The 20,003-nt window shown below is 47.6% G+C and overlaps 1 pseudogene; it reads left to right on the top strand.

The window, feature by feature from the left end:
• The first annotated feature begins 4,059 nt into the window (after positions 1–4,059).
• LOC134376672 (protein disulfide-isomerase A6-like) lies at positions 4,060–19,527 on the top strand (annotated as a pseudogene).
• Positions 19,528–20,003: the final 476 nt, after the last annotated feature.

The following is a 20,003-nucleotide window of genomic DNA, read 5'->3' as shown; positions in this document are numbered from 1 at the left end:
ATCTGTGCCCCCAACCCCTGCCAACCTCTTCATCTCCCCGACTCTCCCATCCCTCTGAAATCTCCTATAGCATGTCAACCTCATTCCCACTTCAGGGCCTTGGCACCTGCTGTTTCCTCTGCTGGGAATGTCCTCCCTGAGCTCAGCATTCACAGCTTGTCTCATTACTCAGGTCTCTGCACAAATGCCCTCAGAATAATGTTCCAACCAGTGGGCAAAGGTTTGAACAGGACAGAAATATTTACATATTGTCAAAGAATCTACCCACAAGATACATGTTAATTCCAAAGAAGAAAAGCATATCTTCACAGTGAGGACACCTAGCAGACAGCACCTTAGCCAAGTGATCAATCTTAGACCACTAGTGACGGGACAAGCTGATCTCATGTACCTCCTAATACAATGCACTGAGAAGGACGCACGACACTTCTGTGATTTCCCCTCTGAAAGAGGCATGACTTAAATCTAATCATGAAGAATCATCAGACAAACCAGGATAACGGGCCTGTATGCTTTAAAAAGATCAATGTCATGAAAGAGAAAGAAAATCTGCAAAATTGTTTTGGATTAAAGGAGAATAAAGAAACGTGAGAATTAAATGCAGCACATTTGAAACGGGATTTTTGTGTCTTAAAGTCTATTATTGGAACAATTGGCAAAATCTGAATAGGACCTGTAGATTATCTAGTAGTAGCATATTGATGTCAATTTCCTGATTTTGATAAGTGAACTGTGGTTATGTAACAGAATGTCATTTTTTTTTTTAAAGAAAAAACACATTGAAGTATTTAGGAGAAAGGGACATTATGTCTACAGCCTTTTCTCAAGTGGGGTAGGAAAAAAGTATTAGACAGAAAAACAGACTTGGAGAGAAAATGCTAAAGCAAACTGTTCGCAGTTGGGGAGTCTGAGGAAAGGGCCTATGGAAAGTCTTTGTATCATTCTTGCAGTTTCTCAGTAAGTTTGAAATTATGTGGAAATAAAAGGTTTACAAAAACAAAGCTGGGCGAAAAAGATGGCAGAGGCTGAGGGCTGGGGGAGCTGCTGGCTGGAGCATGCAGAGAGGCTGCACAAAGCTAGGTCCCTGCCTCACCTGCACTCAGGTCACCTGTGCTCAGGTCAGACCATGTGGGACCGTGTGGGACCATCGCTCTCCCCTACAGCCTGACCATGGAGGTGGGAGCTGAGTGTGCTCCTGGATCACCCAGGACCCAACCCTGCCCTGCTGGGCCATGCGGGAAGAGGCCCTAGGTGGGGCCCCACAGACCTGGCTTCTCACCCTGCTCTTGACCTTGGACACATCACCCCCCCTCCACCTCTGCACCTCAGTTTCCTCCTCTGATGAATAGGAGGAGATGGCTGGCAGCTCTCTGGGGTTTCTTCTAGCTCAGATACTGTCGCGATATTTCTAAAATCCCATCTGGGGCTGGGGGGTGGGGCAACACTTTTCTCCAGGGAGCTGAATTCACTGGTGAGCATGTTTGCTTTAGTTTGGCCAAAGGAAGGAGGGAAAGCAAGGTAGCTGAGCAGAGTGGGAAGTGGGCCTCCTCCTAGTCTAGGGGTGCTTCCTGCCTCTGTCCCTGCCCCCAAGCACCTCTCCCAGAAGAGCTGAACACCCTAGCAAAATATATACTGAAGTGCAGATAAAATCCTTCCCCCAAACCCTATTTGGACAGAGGCAGCTGGTGGGGGTGGGCCAGTGGCCAGAGAGTGACTCTGGTCCCAGTTCTGTCAGCGACTGGGGGCCTAGCATTGCTCAAGTTCTCTGAGCATCAGTTTGCTCTTCTGTAAAATGGGCAGGGCCATGCTTGGCTTTGTGCCTGGCTCGGGGACATAGCGACTTCAGTGGCACAGGGCTCAGTGGGTGACTCCAAATTGGAAATGGGGTGTTAAGATGGGATTTTCAAGACACACTGAGAAGCCCCCAGCCCTGAGGCTCTACCTCACTCTCACAGCCTGTGTCCCCACATGGCCCTGGCCCCCACCCAGCCCCATGCACGGTCTCCTTGGGCATCTGCTGCCATCGCCCAGAGGCTCCAGCCCGGTTCAGAGTCATGATGGTGGTCAGGGGTGGCCTGGAAACCGATAGTCTGGAACTTGTAATGCGCTCCCACCCCCGACACATGGTGGAGACCCCGGGGCACCCTCCCTTGCAGCAGAAGCAAAGGATTCCTACAATGGGCTCCTGTGCAGAACCTCCCGAGGGCCAGAGGCCCAGTCCCACAGCTTCCTCCTCGGCAACCAGCCCTGCCTCTGACTCCTGGCCTCTCTCAGCTGCTATTCTTAGGCAGCTGGAGCCTACAAAATGGTGTGCAGAAGCCAGGGCTTCCCTCTGCTGTCCCCATGAGCTCCTGCCCTGGCCCTGGCCCCAGCTACAGCTGTGGCTATGGGGCTCTCCTAGCATCCCAAGGAGCCTAGTATTTCTCTAAGTTTGTCACAGCCAACATCTCATGGAGCCCCATCTCAGCCCTGAACTCTGAGGGTTGCTATTGACCCTACCTTATAGCTGAGGAAACTGAGGCTCAGAGTGGCCGTTCGGCCTGGAAGTGGCAGAGCTCAGAATTCACATGGTTCTGTGACAGTCCAGCTGATGGTGGATGAGGTGAAAACTCCCCACAGAATGGGGGACTTTTTCTGCATGAATATTGAGGTGGGTGGGTGTCCCCTGCCCAAACCCTGCCCAATTTCCAGGGCTGGAGAAGAGCACTGGATTTGGAGTCACAGGGTCAAGCTGAAGATCTGGCATCTATTAGCTGTGCAATCTAGGAAAAGTAACTTCACTTCTCTGGGCCTCCATCACTCAATCAGTAAAATGGGGGTAAGAAGGCAGGTTCATGTATTTACAGAGCACTGCACTGAGGCCATTATCTGTGACACGGCCAGCTAACATTTGCAAGTTTGTGTTTGAGTGTGCACCTTTTACAGGTCAGTCACTGTTTGGTATTTTCATGAGCAGTAGTTCATTGAATCCTCAGGACACACCAGTCTAGAGGAGTCAGGAGAAAGGAAAGAGCCTGGAGGTCAGCTCCTTTGAGAATTGTGGTCCCACCCACCCAACATGACCCATGGGACCAGCAGGGCTGGCAGGTCAGCGGCTCCCACAGCCAGCCCCTCATGGGCTGTCCACCTCCAGGCTTCTGCTCAAGTGCATCCTTCTCCCTGAAATAATTTTTTGCCTTAACTTTTTATTTTGAAATTATAGGCTCATGAGAAGTTGCAAAAATAGCACAGAGATTTCGAACTTAAAAAAAAAAAATGCACAGAGAAGTCCCACATTGTCCTCGCCCAGCTTCCTCCAGCAGAGAAAAATGATGTAACCAGAACACATTAGCAAATCCAGGAAGTGATGTCGGCAGAATGATTGATGCAACTACACACTTTACCCGATTCCACCAGGTTTTGCATGCTCTCATCTTTACGCCTAGAGTGCTTTTGACATCCTTCCCTGTATGTAAAAACCTTCTTGTCCTCATGTTCGCCCCTCTGAGACAGCGATGTCCCCCTTTCTGGGCAGCTGCCCCTTGTGACACTGTCCCTCCCCTGACTCCCAGCTCAGAAGACAGGGCAGCTGAGTGGTTGAGAACATGGGTTTTGGAGACCTACAGACATGGCTCTAAATTCAGCATCAGCCACCAGCCTGGGACAAAATACATAACTTTCTGAGCCTCAGTTTCCCCACCCATAAAATGGGGGTGATTGCCCCCATGTTGTCAGGGTGGAACAGGATAAGCACACCGGGTGCTTGTAGAATAAGTCCCCTGCAGCGGGTGGTGGTTATAGTTATCACGGATTGCACCTGTAGTCACACCCATCCCACGCTGACCCTGGCCTGTTTTACTGCCTTCCTTACAATACGATCAAGGGTTCAAGAGCAAACCTTCATGTCTCATATCTCAGTACCGGCACAGAGCCTGGCACCCAGGTGCTAAATACATGTGAAAACATGGAGCCTTCTGCCGGGCAAGCTTCTCCTTGGCTCATGGTGCCTCATTAACTTCACCTTCCTTTCTGGCCCTGATGTGTGTGGCAACTGCCAGGCAAACCACATGGGGCCGGGCCATGGTGAGGGAGCAGCCATACCTGATCCTGTTTGTCACTAAGAAGCCTTCCAGGTGGCCCCAGGACCTCAGAGGTCACTCGGGGCTGACTCTGGACTCAGTGGTGCTGTGAGCCCAGGGGGTGGCATCTGGGGACAAATCTCATACCCAGATGGAGCCCAGAGGGCAGCCAGCCTGGAACCAAGCCAGGCCACTCTTTCATGGTAGACAGAGCCCTGGGCTGCCAGCTGGGAGACCTCACCGCAAGTCCTGGCATTCACAGATTTTGGACCAGTCTCTTAGCCTCGCTAAACCTCAGTTTCCTCATCTACAAAATGGGGTTGTCACATGGGTACAGGAGCTCACTGTGCAAACAGTGCTATGTGAACCGCTAAATCCTGTATTCACATATACAAGAGATTATCTTTGGCTTTGCTGTGTAACATTTATAAACTAACATTTTTGAGCACTGCATTTTGTTCAGGCATTTTCAGAAAATCTACATTGACTTTTACGCCTTGGTGAGCCGGGTGTTTTTACGTCTAGCATGCAGGCACAGAAACAACCCTGGGGTCATGCAGAGCTGGAATTCGGAACCCAAGTCTGCCTGACTCTAGGGTCATGATTCTGCACAGCAGGATGCCGGCTGTGGTTATTATACTGTGCCCGCCCCAGGGCTAAGTTTCTGACAGCTGGATCTCTGCTCCTCATAGGCAGTCAGCTGTCCTGTTCCACAACCTATAAAGTCTAGAGGAATGTGTGAAGAATACAAGGATTTTTAGGCTGGGTTCAGAGCATTCAATTTACCCATTTTTCCAGAGAGGAAACTAGGGCCCGAGGAAGGAAGGAACTTGCCTGAGATTACCCAGCAAGTTAGGGCTAGAGCTAGTTCCAAAAGTCCACCCCCACCTCTCCCTCCTCAGGATGCCTTCTCCCCCCACACTGCAGGGGCACCGTTTCCTGGAGCTGAACTGGGGATGTGAGTTTGGGTGCCATGCCCAATATCAAGACTCACCAGAGAAATACAAGGGCTGCCCGGATGCCTGGGGACCACCTGATATGGAGCCCTCAAGTCCAGGATGTCCCTGTAAGGGGGGTGTGCTGCCCACCCCCTTTGACCTTTCTCTGGATCAGTGTTTTCAAAGTGGGGGGCACATACCCAAAGGTCTGCGAAATGATTTATAGGTGGTCACCGACGTGACGTTATACCCCATTCATTTGTGTGGTGGGGAAGTCATGCCCCTTTAATTCCCTTCTTGCGGGGCTGGTCTAATCATTAATGCCTCTCTAATACCTAAGACCCTTCCTTTTAGCAAAGGGAAAATGGCAATGCATCTGGCGAGAATACAATGACATTGTTTTTTCTCCATTATTTTTATTCTCACTGTTATAATCCTTAGGGTGATTTATAATGGCTTTCCCTTTGAGAGAGCAACGTTTCTTCTAGAAATCAATATATTTTCACTTTAAAGCATCAATTAAGGAACAGAGTTAAGTAAATGGTCAGGTGGATGGCACTGTAGCAGACACTGGGAAGGTGGACTGGAATGAGGGGCCCCAGGAAGTGCCGCTCACTCAGGATAACTCACCAGGCCTGGACCTGGGCCAGAGGGGGCTGGCGCTGAGGACAAGCTGGAGGGCCTGGAGGACACTGTGGCTGGGAGATGAGGCTCGGGGACTCCAGTCCCACAGGGTCTGCTCAGTGCAGGCGTGAGCACCTGGCAGAGGTGTTAAAGTTGGTGGTTTCGTGTCTGTGGTCCAGGCAGGGGGACGGTGGCCCAGTACCTGGGTGGTCTTTTCCTGCGGGTGGTCCTTGGAGGCCCTCCAAGCCTCTGTCCTGAAGCCTCATTTAGGGCAACCTGCTTATTCCTCTTTGCCTCAGGGAGAAGGCTCATTCCTTAGCCTCAGAATCCACCAGCAGGGGCCCAATTTAATTCCTGAGTTTTCCTATCAGGAACTGCGGCTGGTGCAGCCGATAACAGAGAAGCCTCAATAAATGTGGACTGAATGAGGGAGGGGGTGGGTAGTGTTTCTCACTCATTCTGGATCCCTCTGTAATCATCTACGTTTGGCTAACGTGCCAGCCCCACCACCCTGGGAGCTGCACACCACCACTATGGGGAGGCATGCATGCTCACTGTCCCCATCAGTCATTGATGTTGGCCAGAGAGCCACACGAAGCTGGAAGAAATATGTGGCAGCCTGTCAGACACCATTTATATACCTAGGAGATGTAGTCTTGCCAGGCAGGAAGAACGTGAAAAGAAATCAGAATAGAAAGTTAAACACGTGTGTTTAATTTAATCCAGTCAAGTGGTGAGGCCCCTGGGTGAGGGGCAGATGCTGGGGATTAGGTTTGTATAATTTGGATCCAAAGGTCATGGGTCAGGGGACGAGCCCAATCAGAGGGCACGGGCTATCAAAAAGGGTGCAGCACGTCCGTCCGCAGCACAGGACAACCGTATCTTATGATTTGGCAAAATAATAAAAAAGCCGACCTCAATTCAGTCCACTGAGATGAAAAATTCCAACCTGCTTGGGATAACCCAAGTCACCCGCGATGGTACAATTTTTTTTTCCTTAGAAAGTGGCTTTTAACCCCAGGAAGATTAGAATTAAGAAAATAGAGATGATTACATAAACAGAAACCAGTAGTATTTATATATTCATGTTCACTGTATGTTAGATCAAGTTCCGTGTATGGGTAAAAAAGTCCTGTATTTGTGATTTTTAAGAACATTTGGCCATTAGAGTTTCTTATGAAAGTGATCAAGTAATTGACTTTAGTTTAAATTTTAAGCTGAAAATTTAAAAGAATTTGACGATGTTTGTAAACATTATTAGAATATCTAAGAGAACTTAATATTCACTTTTCTTATGTCAGTTTTTTAGATCTCAAAGCATTCTCTGAAATCCTTGGCAATGTTTTATTTCTTATTCCATAAGAAAATCAAATTCATTATGTTTGTAAATGCAGTTTTGAATTATCAAAGGCAGTTCTATCCTAAATATAAGGCAAGCTACATATGTAATTTTAAATTTCCACTAGCCACATTTTTAAAAATTAAAAAGGAATAGGTAAACCTAATCCTAATAACATTTATTTAACCCAACATATCTAAACTATTATTATTCCAACATATAATTCACATAAAATTAATTAATGAGATATTTTACATCCTTTTATAGAACTTATCTTCAAAATCTGGTGTATATTCTTTATCAGTCTCAATTCGGATTACCATATTTTAAATGCACCTTTCTAGTGGCTACTGTATTGAAGAGCACAGATATAAGGGAATTTAATTAGCCACATTTGTAAGGGTACTTATCATGTAAGGAAGCTTAATCTGTTTAACTTGACTTGCCCAAATAATTAATCCTTCAAAGGCTCCTTGAAAGTCATTGTTAAAAATTACTAAGCTTATAAATAAGTTTTTATATGTTGAACTTACAAGTGAAGGAAAAACAGATATTTAAGCTTGTTAATTAAAGAAACAAAATATCATTATTGTTTAGCCACAAACAGACTTTTCAGCATACAAAATCAGCCCTTGAGGACCTCACCAACCACAGCACGGATAGAATTAGAGTCACGGACCTCGACACCGCCCTGGCGGGAAGGTCTGGTCCCTCATTACTGCATCATAGTGTCAGATCTGGATGAGTCCTTACAGTCTGCCCAAAGCACCCCCATTCCACTGATGGGAAAACTGAGGCCCAGGGAAGACAAGGAGCACAGCCATACTGTGAATTATAGGCAGGACCAGGGCAAAACCCCAGATCTACTGATCCCATCCAATCCTTCCCAGTCAAGAGCTTCTAGTTCACTCTCTTTTGCCCCTTCATCGCCAGTTGGCTGATCAAGAAACTGAGGCACAGAATTGGAGGGTCCTGAACCCAGGCCTCTGGGGACACCAGCAAAGAACTGGAGGGCCTGGCTCTGTCAGCCCTGATCCTTCAACAACATACACCAAGGCCTGGCAGAGGCCAGCCCAGAACCCAGGGTAGAGAAATAGCCAGGTGAGGCCCAGGAGAGAGGACCTAGTGCCGGGACTGGGAGGGGAACAGCCGAGGGGAGGTTTGCCTGAGCACCAGTGGGCTGCGGCCGGGTATTCCAGGGCCAGACGGTCAGACTCCACCGGCCTGTGTTCCCCCAGGCAGAGCCAGGCAGCCCCACCCAGGCTTTGGACACGGCTCTTGGGGTGAAGGCCCAGGAACTCCCTCACAGGCCACATTCTTCCAGCTCCCATTTTTCCCTTTTCTCTGTCATTTTTCTCCTTGGAGGCCCTAATTCCCTCTCCCCAACAACCACCCCCCACACCTCCGCTGACTGTGCAGATCTGGGTCAATCTTGCCCTTGCAGGGCAAGGTCCTGCTGGGCCAGGGTGGGGAGGAAGGAAAGCCCAGGCAGGCAGGGGGACAGCGGATCAGCCCCTCACATCAGCCCTGGAGGGGGAAGGGGCTGCCTGGTCGTGCAGTCTTCCTTCTGCCCTGAAAGCCCTTCCTGCCAGCCTGTATTTCTCAGCAGTAGGACATCCACAACCAGTGATCCTTGAGAGAGTTGAAACAGCAGCATTTTATGCCATTCGGTTGCATAGCGGGGAAACTACTCCCTGCTCAAAGTGCTTTCAGATAGTCTTAAAAAATCAAGAAGACAATAACAGTTTGGAGCCAGGATGTCTTTACCACCTCCCTTATCTCCCCTTTAACAGAAAGGGTGGCGTCAGCATCGGGCTCAAGGGCCTTTCCATTTTTTTAACTTTTTGTTAGAATGTAATAGAAATTGGTTTTTGCCGCCATTTATTTTTATACTTCCTTTTACCTTTTATTTATGGCAAATGATATCAGTTTTCCATTTACAATAGTCACATAAAGTTTCCTTTCAAAACTAAACTTGTGTGAGTAGCAAAAAGTGAGTCAATTGAATATCAGCACAGTTTCAAAAACATGAAGTAAACAAGGGGACGGGGAATGGAGTGGGTCGGGCAGGAGTCATTGAGATGAAGACTGAAGTGGGGGGAGCTGGGCTCTAGGGGCCCCTTGGTTCGACCTCCCTGAGCTCTGCCCAGGCCCCTGGGTTCCACCTCCCTTCCAGGCACCAGTGAAGGCCAGTTCCCCAGGCCTGCCGGGCCAGCCTGCCGTGGGCTCCAGCACAGAAGCCGCCCCATGTCTAGCTCAGCCCGGTCCCTCACAGCTGCTGTGAGGCTGTGGAAGGAGCTGGTCTGAAGCCCTGGATGGGGAGGGCAGACAGTGGCCTGCCATGCTGGCGGTGGCCTGCAGACCTTTTGGACCCTGACTTGATCCTGAGCCTCATGGAGAAAAACAGAAAAAATAACAATAATGGAGATAGGAAGGGAACAGCCACTCTCAGACAACTGGTCAACCAGCTGGTCTGAGCTTGGGGCAGAAGCAGCTCAGCTCCAGGAGCTGCTGCATTGTAAATTTCTGCTGCGGCTGGAGAGGCAAAGCTGAGGCCCAACCCCACAGGGCACAGGGGGCACGAATTCCTCCTCCCAGAGCTCTAAATGGCTTTCCCCGAGCCAGCGTGAGGTCAGGGGGCAGATGGAGGCAGAAAGAAGAGCTCCCCGCCGCCGCAGCCCCCCACATGCTCCAGCTTGATTCCCCCTCCTGACGGGGCCTTCCGAGATCTCTCTTACACCAGACCGAAAGCTCTTGTCTCCGCTGCTGCGGGGTGGACCCAGACTCTCCTGGCCCAGATTTCTGTTTCCACGCCTGTCTCCCCACCTCCCGAATGTGAACTCCCAACAGGACAGGATCTGTTGTGTCTCTGGGCCCCTGCCTGGCTCCAGCCAGCTCAGACCCCATGCTCAGCAGGGGCCAACAAGTATGGTAAGCACAGCCCAGCGGCCACCTGATCCCCCAATGCAGGCAGAGAGGATGTCTTGGCACCTGGGGGCACCTCAGGATGGAGAGGGTTGGCCCTCAAGGGCTTCCCTGCTCATTGGTGCTGTAAACTACCCCACCGGCTGTGCTGAAGCCACCTTCCTTGGCTTCCCTGAGTGCTGATCTGGGACTGCTCTCCCGTGACTGGTACAAGCCTGGTGAACCCCAAGCCTCAGCTTTGGCATTGAAAATACGATCATCAGTGCTCCTGCCTCACAGGAAAGTGAACGCTTCCTTCCTGAGTGTTGGCAAGAAATAGGAAATGGGGGGTTCCTGAGCCTATGGGTGGGAGATGCACCTCCTTGCTCAGATGCTGGGGACACGTTGGTATGACCAAGCACTCTGCCTGCCTGATCTCATGCCCAAGAGGCCTCTTAGGAGTGGAGCACTGTCCAGGCACAGCCCGTGCCCTCTCCAAGGCCCAGTTGCTGTTGGCACAGCTGAAGCCTCCCTGGTTCCAAAGTGTAGTCTTGGCTAAAAGACTCCAGAAAGGTGACCACAAGGAAACAACCAGAAAGGAGGCCCAAAGGGCAGGACCCAGGTCCTCCAGCACGAGTGGCAGGAGATGGTGGTGGTGGGGGGACTACCTGAGACAGCTGCCGTCAGCAATCCGACGATCACGAAGAACAGCCACATGTCTGGTGCCATCTCTGCTATGCGTGTCTGGCCGTGGGAGGTGCCATCCTGGGGCCGCTGTGTGCCCCTCTCGCCCGCTCTGCCCTTTGCTGTTCCTGTTCGCGTCTTTCTCTCTGCTGCTCTCTCTTACACGCATGCGATCAAACCCAGTCTGCAAGTATCTCTCACACCTCTACGTTCAGCTTGTGGTTTTGGTCTCCAGGAAGCCAGGCTGGTGTATCTGGGGCTGGTGGGAGAGCCCCAGCTGCCTCTGCTGGGAGCCCACCAAGCCTGGCTGAACCCCGAGAGCGACAGAGTCAGACATGCACACATGGGCACCCTTCCTCAAGGGTCTTCTAAGGACAAGGGAAGTGGAGGTGCCATGCCTCATTTTTGGTGGCCAGAAGGGAGAACTCACATGTAGTAGATGTTCAATCAATACATGTTGGAAGAATGAATGAGTGGAAGAGTGAACGTCTGTTCCATTGCACCGAATCTGGATCTCATGGGATTCAGCCCCAAAGTCTGCCTTATCCTTGGGTGCAATGGTGGCTGGACTGAAGGAGGGTGTGGTCTTGATGCACTTTTGAGAAATGAGAGCCTAAGTCTCCCCTCAGAGACACATAAATTGGGGAGAGTCTGAGAGATGGTTGTCCCACACATCCTATAAAGAAGGGAGTCAAGGCCCAGGTGTGAGCTGCCCCCTGAGATGGCACAGACAGGTCCACTTCCCCCCACCTCTGGGTACTGGGCTGGGCATTCTTCTGTGGGAGTCAGGTATGGGAGTTGGATTTCAATATACAGAGATGGTGTGTGTGTGTGTGGGGGGCCTCTGGACCAGAAGGAACAGCAGGAGCAAAGAGCTGGAGGAAGGAAGCCCAGGGTTGGTTGGGAAATACTGAGATGTCCAGTTGGACTGACCCTATAGGATGGAGACAGGGATCAAGTGGGTTTAATTCACCACTGTACTCCCTTTGGGGCATGCAGTAGGTGCTGAATAAATGTATGTTGAGTGAATGAAGGAGTAGATTAATTTGGCTGTCCAAGCAGAACCCTTGAAGTGATTGAGTCCAGAAGGGGTCTGGTTCCATCCTGGCCCTGCCCCACAAGATACCATCTCAGGTTCAGCTCTCCTGGCCTCCCACTTCCTTCATCCTCACTTGTCTTCATTTCCCTGCCTGTGGAATGTGGACAATTCCTCCTCCATTAGGTCCCAGTCCTGAGGAGGCATTGGTGTGGCGATGATGGAGCCTCAGGGAGCCAGGCCCCTCCCATAGTGGGACCCTGCCCAGCCCTGCAGGGGGGAGCCAGCTGTGGTACCAGCTGCGGCTGCCCTCTTGTGGACGGGTGCTGGCAGCACAGGGTGGCACATGGTTGCCTCCAGCTCTTGTGTTCAATTCCATTCATTTAAAGAGACTTCTGTGTGAGGAACTCTGGAATGGACTCAGTGGAAGGGAAAGAAAGGAGACCACACTCCTGCCCTCAAGGAGCATGTAGTTCATAAACACGAGTGACCAAATTAATGCAACGGGAGGTCTCCTGGTCCTGAGAGAAACATGTTTGAAATGGGGCAGGAAGGATGGCTAGACTTCCATTTCTAACAATATAGTAGATGGCACATGCTGAGAAATTCTCCTGATGCAAAATACCAAAAAAAAAAAAATATATATATATATATATATGTATGTATGTATGTATACATATTTTAAATCACCTTTAAAAATGCATAGCTGAGGTGGCAGGAAATGAAGGGAAATCATCAGAGATCCAAAATGACAACAAAGCACAAATCCAAAGAGATCACTAAGCAAAAGCAGAGGTTAAAACATGAGGGCTCTGCTGATCCCACATGGCCAAGAACTGCAGTTTAAGGGGCCTGGACAAAACCTAGGACCTGAGCAAAGTGAAAATCAAAATCAGAAACCCCCATCTGAAGCAAAGAGTACTGAAAAACACCGCCCACCATGGGTGAACTCAGAGAGTAAAACTTAATGGGAGCTGGCATAGAACTTGCCTGGTTCAGCATTGACTCAGTGGAAGACAGAGGAATGTCAACCCTGAATGCTCCTAAGCACGAGTCAGCCTGCAAATAGGTCTGCAGGTGGAATTCACAGCACCTGTGTGGCAACAACAACCACATGACAACAAACAAACACAAACAACAACAAAAGAACCTAAAGTAGACAGTAGTTCTCTAGACATTTGACAGAAACAAATGGCAAAAATCCTCTCTGGAGTAACTCTTCTTAAACTCAGGTTTCAAAGAATTTTCGTACAAAGATTTCCAAGAAACATGAGCTCACATGCAAAAAAAAAAAAAACAAAAAAACCCCATAAAACACAAGACACAAAGCACTTTCAGTGAGAGTGTCACAAAGCAGTAAACAATAGACTCAGATAGTCAAAAACTTTAGATATTGAATTTATGCATTATGTAATATTAGATGTTTCATATGCTTAAAGAAATAAAAGGTGATTGAAGGTATAGATAAGAACCGAAAGATTATTAAAAATGACCAGGAAGATGTGACAAAAAAATCAAGTAGTACTTGTTTTAATGAAAAACGTAATCTTTGAAACTAGAATTCCAATGGACAGATTAAACAGCAGATTAACATAGTTGAAGAGAGAATTAGTGAGCTGAAAAATTGATCTGAAGAACTTTCCCAGAATGCAGTACAGAGGGACCAAGAGATGGAAAATATGAAAGAGTTTTAAAGACATAGAGGATGGAACAAGGACTTGAATATGTCTAATTAGAGTTCCAGAAGGACATGGAAAATTTCCAGAACTGATGAAAGACACAATCCTCAGATCCTGGAAGCTCCCCCAACCCAAGCATGATTTTAGAATAAGAAATCTATGCCAAGCACTTACAGTAGCAAAACTGCTAATCACTGGAGAAAAGATAATTATGAAGTAGACCGACAGCGAACTTTTCAGTATCAACAACTGAAGCCAGAAGACAGTGGGATGACATCTCAAGGTGCTAAGAGAATAACCATCAACCTTGAATATCTTTCAAGAATGAGGTTGAAAAGATACCTTTTCAGATAAATATTGAGAGCATTTACAACTAACAGACCCTCACCTAAGGGAATTCTAAAGGATGTTCTTCAAAAACAAGGAAAACAATCCCAGAAAGAAAATCTAAGATTCAATCTTATCGGCAAGCCAAAAAAAAAAGAAAAGAAAGAAAATCTAAGATTCAAGTAGAAATAGTGTGCAAAGAAATATGTAAACACAGAGGCAAATTAAATAGGTATTGATTGTATAACATAATTATAATAATGTTTAATTTCTGAGGTTAGAAAAGTAAAGTAGATCAAGCTAAAGAATGAGAAAACATCAATGAATTGGTAAGGAGTGATCAGAGTTCGAAAGCTCTGTAATTTTACTGGAGGGAAAAATACTGACTACCTTTTGACTCTAGGTTAAATGTGCATGCTAACCTCGTAGAGCAATAAAATGGCATGAGGGGAGAAAAGCCTTTTATAAAGCCAAGAGGAGGCAGGAAAGGCAAAGAAAGAAATGGAATAGTAAGAACAGAACAAACAGAAGGATGGGCAGGTTTCAGCAGCTAGACATGGGTGCTCGGTGGTAGAAAGGGAGCTCCTGGCAGGGGGCACAGAGTAAAGACAGACAGGGCAACACGATGTGAATGTTTCTCACTCCAAGTAGCCCATGTTTCATGGACACGAAGCTTTGATCAGGTAGCTGGGAGATACACCCAGCAGGATGCCCAAATCCATGAGCTCATTTTTATTTCTCACTCTTGGAGTCAGGACCTTTTGAACTCAATTTGCAAGGGACACCTATTGGTTCTCCATCCTGGGGAGATCCAGGCATTTTGCATCTGGACTGTATCTCTCTCCTGACCTTGGCCCAGCAAAATGGAATAGGCAACATTATTGAGGGAAGCCCAACTCTCTAACCAGAAGAAGGGAGGACCTAGAACTGTGTACCTCCCACCCCACCATGTGGCACAGGGAAAGTTTAATGCAGGCTGACACTTAGTGAGCACCTCCTACTGTGCCAAACAATTTACATGGAATTTCCCCCCTTAATTCTCACAACACCCTAACTAAATAATTGCTACCCTTAGCACATCCTTGTAGATAAGGAAACTGAAGTTAGAGAGGTAGCTTGTTGAAGATCCCACAGCTAAAAAATTATAGAGCTAGGCTCTGAAGTCAGTTCTATTCAACCCAAGACCCCGAGTTCTTAACCACAGGCAATTCAGCCCTTTTGTTGCTTGGGGGTGGGGTGTCATTATGTAAGCATAGGCCTTATCTAAGCATCTGCCAGGAAAGGCTCTGGTTCTATGAGGTGCTAACCTTTGGACCAGCCCTGCCTCCAGCCCAAGCCAAGTCCACTCCTCAGAGTCCTGAAACTCCTACCTTTACCACAATCCCCAAACAGCCACAGCCAATCCCTGTCTTTCCTGAGGCCTGGAGTTTTCTACCATGATCCAAATATTCAGCACCTAAATGTACATACGCTCTAATCACTTAATCACTTATTCAGCACAACTTTTTCTTGTGGTCTAGGTGCTGGGCACACAGCATGGGCCAAAACAGACAAATTCCTGTTCTTATAGAGCTTACATTTTAGTGGGAGAGTCACGTAATAAATGATAGACATAATAAATAAGTAAATTATATGGAGAAAAGAAATAGAGCTGAATAGGGGGTTAGGAGTGCTGGGAAGGGGTTACCATATTAAATAGGGTAGTACCCTAGCCTGGGCTCCCCCTCCAATAGAGCCTGAGACAAGGGCTTGCTTGCAGATAGGTTATTTGGGAATGTGACCCCAGGGAACAGAAGTGAAGATCAAGGAGGCATGAAATAGAAAAAGAAGAAGTGTCCATGAAAGGATGCACCATTGAGTTGGTCACACTATGGGCAACGTGTGCTTGATCTCAGACTTCTCAACTGTCTGCCCATGTGTAGCCTTCATCCCTGCCACCCATTGCACCAGCACCAGTGTGGCCCATGGAGGGAAGCCAGCTAATATCCACAGGAAAAGGCATCCTGTCCACTTGATTGCTGGAGGCTTCCTTGTGGTAGAGCTTCTCTGCTGGGCACTAAAGACATGAAGAACTGCATGCCATGTGCCCACTCCTGCAGACCCATCCACAGGCACCAGGTGTCCTTGTTGCCGACTTTCCAGTCTTGCTTCTTCTGGGCGCCTGCTCAAGAGTCCGTGTATATTCATATCCCAAGCCACTTGTCCTTCCATATACAGTGGGTGACCAACGGTACTCTCCCATCTCTGCCCCCCGCCAGGATCTCCCTTCATCGTTGTCCTTTAGAGCCACCTCTGGATGAGGTTGTAGTGCACCTTCTGTCTGTTTCTGGTTATTAATAACCTATTGTGCTGCCCCTTTTGTGAATCATGCCTGAGGTTTTCTTCCTCCATCAAGGGGAGCTTCCTTGAGGCCATGAGTTTGAGGTAAAAGAGGAATGTGGATGTAACAGAGGGAGGTGTCGTGTCACTTACTTGTGCTTGCTGTTTCTGTTTGGGCCTGAAGCTATTGTGCAATGGATTGCTGCTGCCCCTCTCCCTAGATCTGATAATCTGGTGTGTATGATAATACCCAGCTCGTAATGGGGTCCTCAGGGCACCTAGTCATTTGTGACCATCATCAGGTACAAGTCTCTCTCAGGACTCAGAAGCACCCCAAGAGATGATTTTCAAATGACAAGCGGCTCTCTGCTGCAGGAGTCATGGCTTTGGTCCAGCACTCTAGAGGTTTGTGCTACAAACTGTCTACCATTGGAGCTTTCCAGAGACTCCACACAGCATCCTTGTATTAGTCGGCGTTCTCCAGAGAGACAGAATCAATAGGATTTGTTATAACTATATGAGAGGGATTTATTAGGGGAATTAACTCACGTGATTGTGAAGAAAAGTCCCACAATAGGCCATCTATAAACTGGATGCTGGCACACTGGCTTGGTCCACGTCTGAAGGCCTCAAAATCAGGGAAGCTGAGGGTGTCCTTGGTGTGTAAGTCCTGGAACCCAAAAGCTCTGATGTCCAAGGACAGGAAAGAAGAGTGTGTCCCAGCTCCAGCGGATAGAGAGAGAGCTTCACCTTTTTCCTCTGACTTTTGTTCTCTCCAGACCCTCAGCGGATTGGATGGTTCCCACCCACATTGAGGGTGGGTCTTTCCCATGCAGGCCACTCAGACTCTCACACTAATCTCTGCTGGAAACACCCTCATGGACACACTTGAAAAGATAGCTTTACCAGGTTTCTCAGCATTCCTTCATCCAACCAAGTTGACACCTAGAATTAATCTTCACAATCCTTATCCATCTGGATATCACTGGCATGACTAAACCTGTGGGTCTGATGGCCAGGATGGCACAGCCACTTGTACCACTGCCTGGACCTGCTACAGAGCTTTCTCTTGCTCTGGGCTCCCCTCAGAACCTGGCAGCCCTTCAAGTCACATGATAAATGGGTTAGACAGAATTCCCAAGGATGGCATATGCTCCAAAACTCAAAGAGGACTACCATGTGCTGTGCATTGTTCTTAGTGGTGGGGCATAAGAGGTGTGAAAACTTGTTATTTACCCTAGAGGCAATGTCCCAGCATGCCCCAGACCTTGAGACCCCTAAGCCTTCCCCAATATGGCAGCCACCTAAATCTTTGTGGGGTGTATTTCCCACCTTTTAGCACAGAGAGGGCAGCAGTCCTAAAACTTTTTGATCGCAAGACCCCTTTATGTTCTTAAAAATTATGTAAGACCCAAAGAACTTTGTTTATGTGGGTTCTATTTGTTTATATTTACCATATTAGAAATTGAAACTAAGAAATTTAAAATATTTAATTCCTTTAAAAACAGCAACAATAAACTATTACATGTCAACACAAATAACACTTTTTGTGACAATTACTACATATTCCAAACAAACAAAATTATGAGGAAGAGTGGCATTGTTTTATATTTTTGCAAATATCTTGGACATCTGGTTTTATAGATGGCATCTGGATTCTCTTATCTGCTTCTTCATTCAATCTGTTGAGATACATTATTTTGGTTGAAGTATCTGGAGAAAAAATCTGGTCTCACAATATGCAGTTGGTAACAGGACGAGTATTTTAATAGCCTCTTAAAGGTAATTGTAGCTGCCTGAGCGGCTGAGGGTGGGATGTGGGCATGGGGGGTGCAGCACATGACTGAGCTAAGGTGGCAGTGGCCAGGACTGTATGGGCCTGGTGCTTGGCATGGCTCATTGTGAGAAATGCCCTCACCCATCCAATGCCAAAGGATGGACACGGGGACACAAGGCACAGGGAAGAGAGACTTTAATTACAGCTTTGCAAGTCCGGGTGTCTGTGAATGAGACAGGCACATGGAAAAGGGCTGCAGCAAGCGATTTATTCACTAGTAAGCAAGTCCCTCCCCCCACTTCCTCATTGGCTGAGAACTATGGGGTGCACAATCTTCCCAAAGGATGCCTGAAATTTAATACTCCCTTGCAAGGAATTCCTTTGTCTGGGGGCTCAGGACAAGCCTGCGAAAAAGGCCTGCTAAAGCCCTGTGAAGGGAGAAACACCAGGGAATGAAGAAAACAAAAGGAGCTAACAACTAATTACCATCTCAATAAAACACCCTCAGATCAGTCATTTCTGAAAATGAATCACTTAGATCATTTTCTTACACTCATTTGGGGCTCAGTCTGGCGGGCTGTACCTTCTTTCTAGCACTGAATGGTCTATATTTCTCTACGGATGATGTACTCGAATTAACTCCATCAAATTTCAACCAAGAAGTTATTCAAAGTGATAGTTTGTGGCTTGTTAAATTCTGTGCTCCATGGTGTGGTCACTGCCAACGTTTAACACCAGCATGAAAGAAAGCAGCAACTGCTTAAAAGATGTTGTAAAAGTCAGTGCAGTTGATGCAGATAAACATCAATCCCCAGGAGGTCAGTATGGTGTTCAGGGATATCCGACCATCAAGATTTTTTGGATCTAACAAAAACAGACCTGAGGATTATCAGGGTGGCAGAACTGGTAAAGCCACTTAGATGCTGTGCTCAATGCTGTGTACCAGCTCGTGAAGGATTGCTTTGGGAGAAGGAGTGGGGGATATAGTTCTAGAAAACAAGGTAGAAGTGATAGTTCAAGTAAGAAGGTTGTAATTGAGCTGACGGATGACAACTTTGCCAAGGAGAATTTTATGCTCCTTGGTGCAGACACTGTAAAAAACCTAGGGCCAGAATGGGCTGCTGCAGCGACAGAGGTGGAAAATGCAAACAAGAGGAAAAGTGAAACTAGCAGTTGTGGACGCTGCAGTCAATCAGGTTCTAGCCATCCAGCACGGGATTAGGGGATTTCCTGCAATCAAGTTATTTCAGAAGGGCGAGCCTCCTGTGGATTATGATGGTGGGTGGACAAGATCCGCTGTAGTTTCCTGGGCCCTTGATTTGTCTTCTGATAATGCCTCACCTCCTGAGCTGCTTGAGATAATCAACGAGGACATTGCCAAGAGGACGTGTGAGGAGCATCAGCTCTGTGTGGTGGCTGTGCTGTCCCACATCCTTTATTCTGCAGCTGCAGGCAGAAATTCTTATTTGCAAGTTCTTCTGAAGTTGGCAGACAAATACAAAAAGAAAATGCAGGGGTGGCTGTGGACAGAAGCTGGAGCCCAGAATGAACTTGAGAATGCCGTGGGGATAGGAGGGTTTGGAAACCTTGCAATGGCTGCCATCAATGCCCGCAAGATGAAGTTTGCTCTGCTAAAAAGGCTCTGTCCGTGAGCAAGGCATTAATGAGTTTCTCAGGGAGCTCTCCTTTGGGCGTGGCTCTACAACACCTGTAGGAGGCAGGACCTTCCCTACCATTTAGATTAAAGAGCCCTGGCATGGCAGGGATGGGGAGCTCCCCCTGGAGGATGACATTGACCTCAGCGATGTGGACCTTGACGACTTGGGGAAGGATGAGTTGTGAGAGCCACAGCAGAGGCTTTTCTTGGGTGCAAGCGGATTTTTCCAGCAGTGAAGGAACATTTTTTTTTACAATCAGATGAATCTACCAGTGGCCTTTTTAACCAGGAAGTACCATTTGAAAACACTGCAACAGTGAACTATTGCATCTCAAGAAAACATTGAAGAATAGTATGAATTGTTGTAGCCTGTGAATTGGATTGTATTCTGTCACATAATATTTTGAAGAAAACTGAGCTGTTGAAATTCCCCTTCCTCTGACTGCTGCTTGAATGTTTTTGGAGGCTGTTTCTTATATACAGGTTTTTAAATGTGATTCCTTCATTTGAATACCAATAGTTTTTCCTTTAAACAATAAAACAGTATTTTGGAAAATGCTGATAAATGTATGAAGTTAGTGTCCACATCATAAATTCAGAGTGATATTTAGCCAGTAAATTAATATTATGAAGTAAAGACCCTGATGTCTTTTCTCCCTAT

This window comes from Cynocephalus volans, chromosome 4 (assembly GCF_027409185.1).
Source record: "Cynocephalus volans isolate mCynVol1 chromosome 4, mCynVol1.pri, whole genome shotgun sequence".
Taxonomy (NCBI): domain Eukaryota; kingdom Metazoa; phylum Chordata; class Mammalia; order Dermoptera; family Cynocephalidae; genus Cynocephalus; species Cynocephalus volans.
This window is presented reverse-complemented; position numbering and strand designations above follow the sequence as displayed.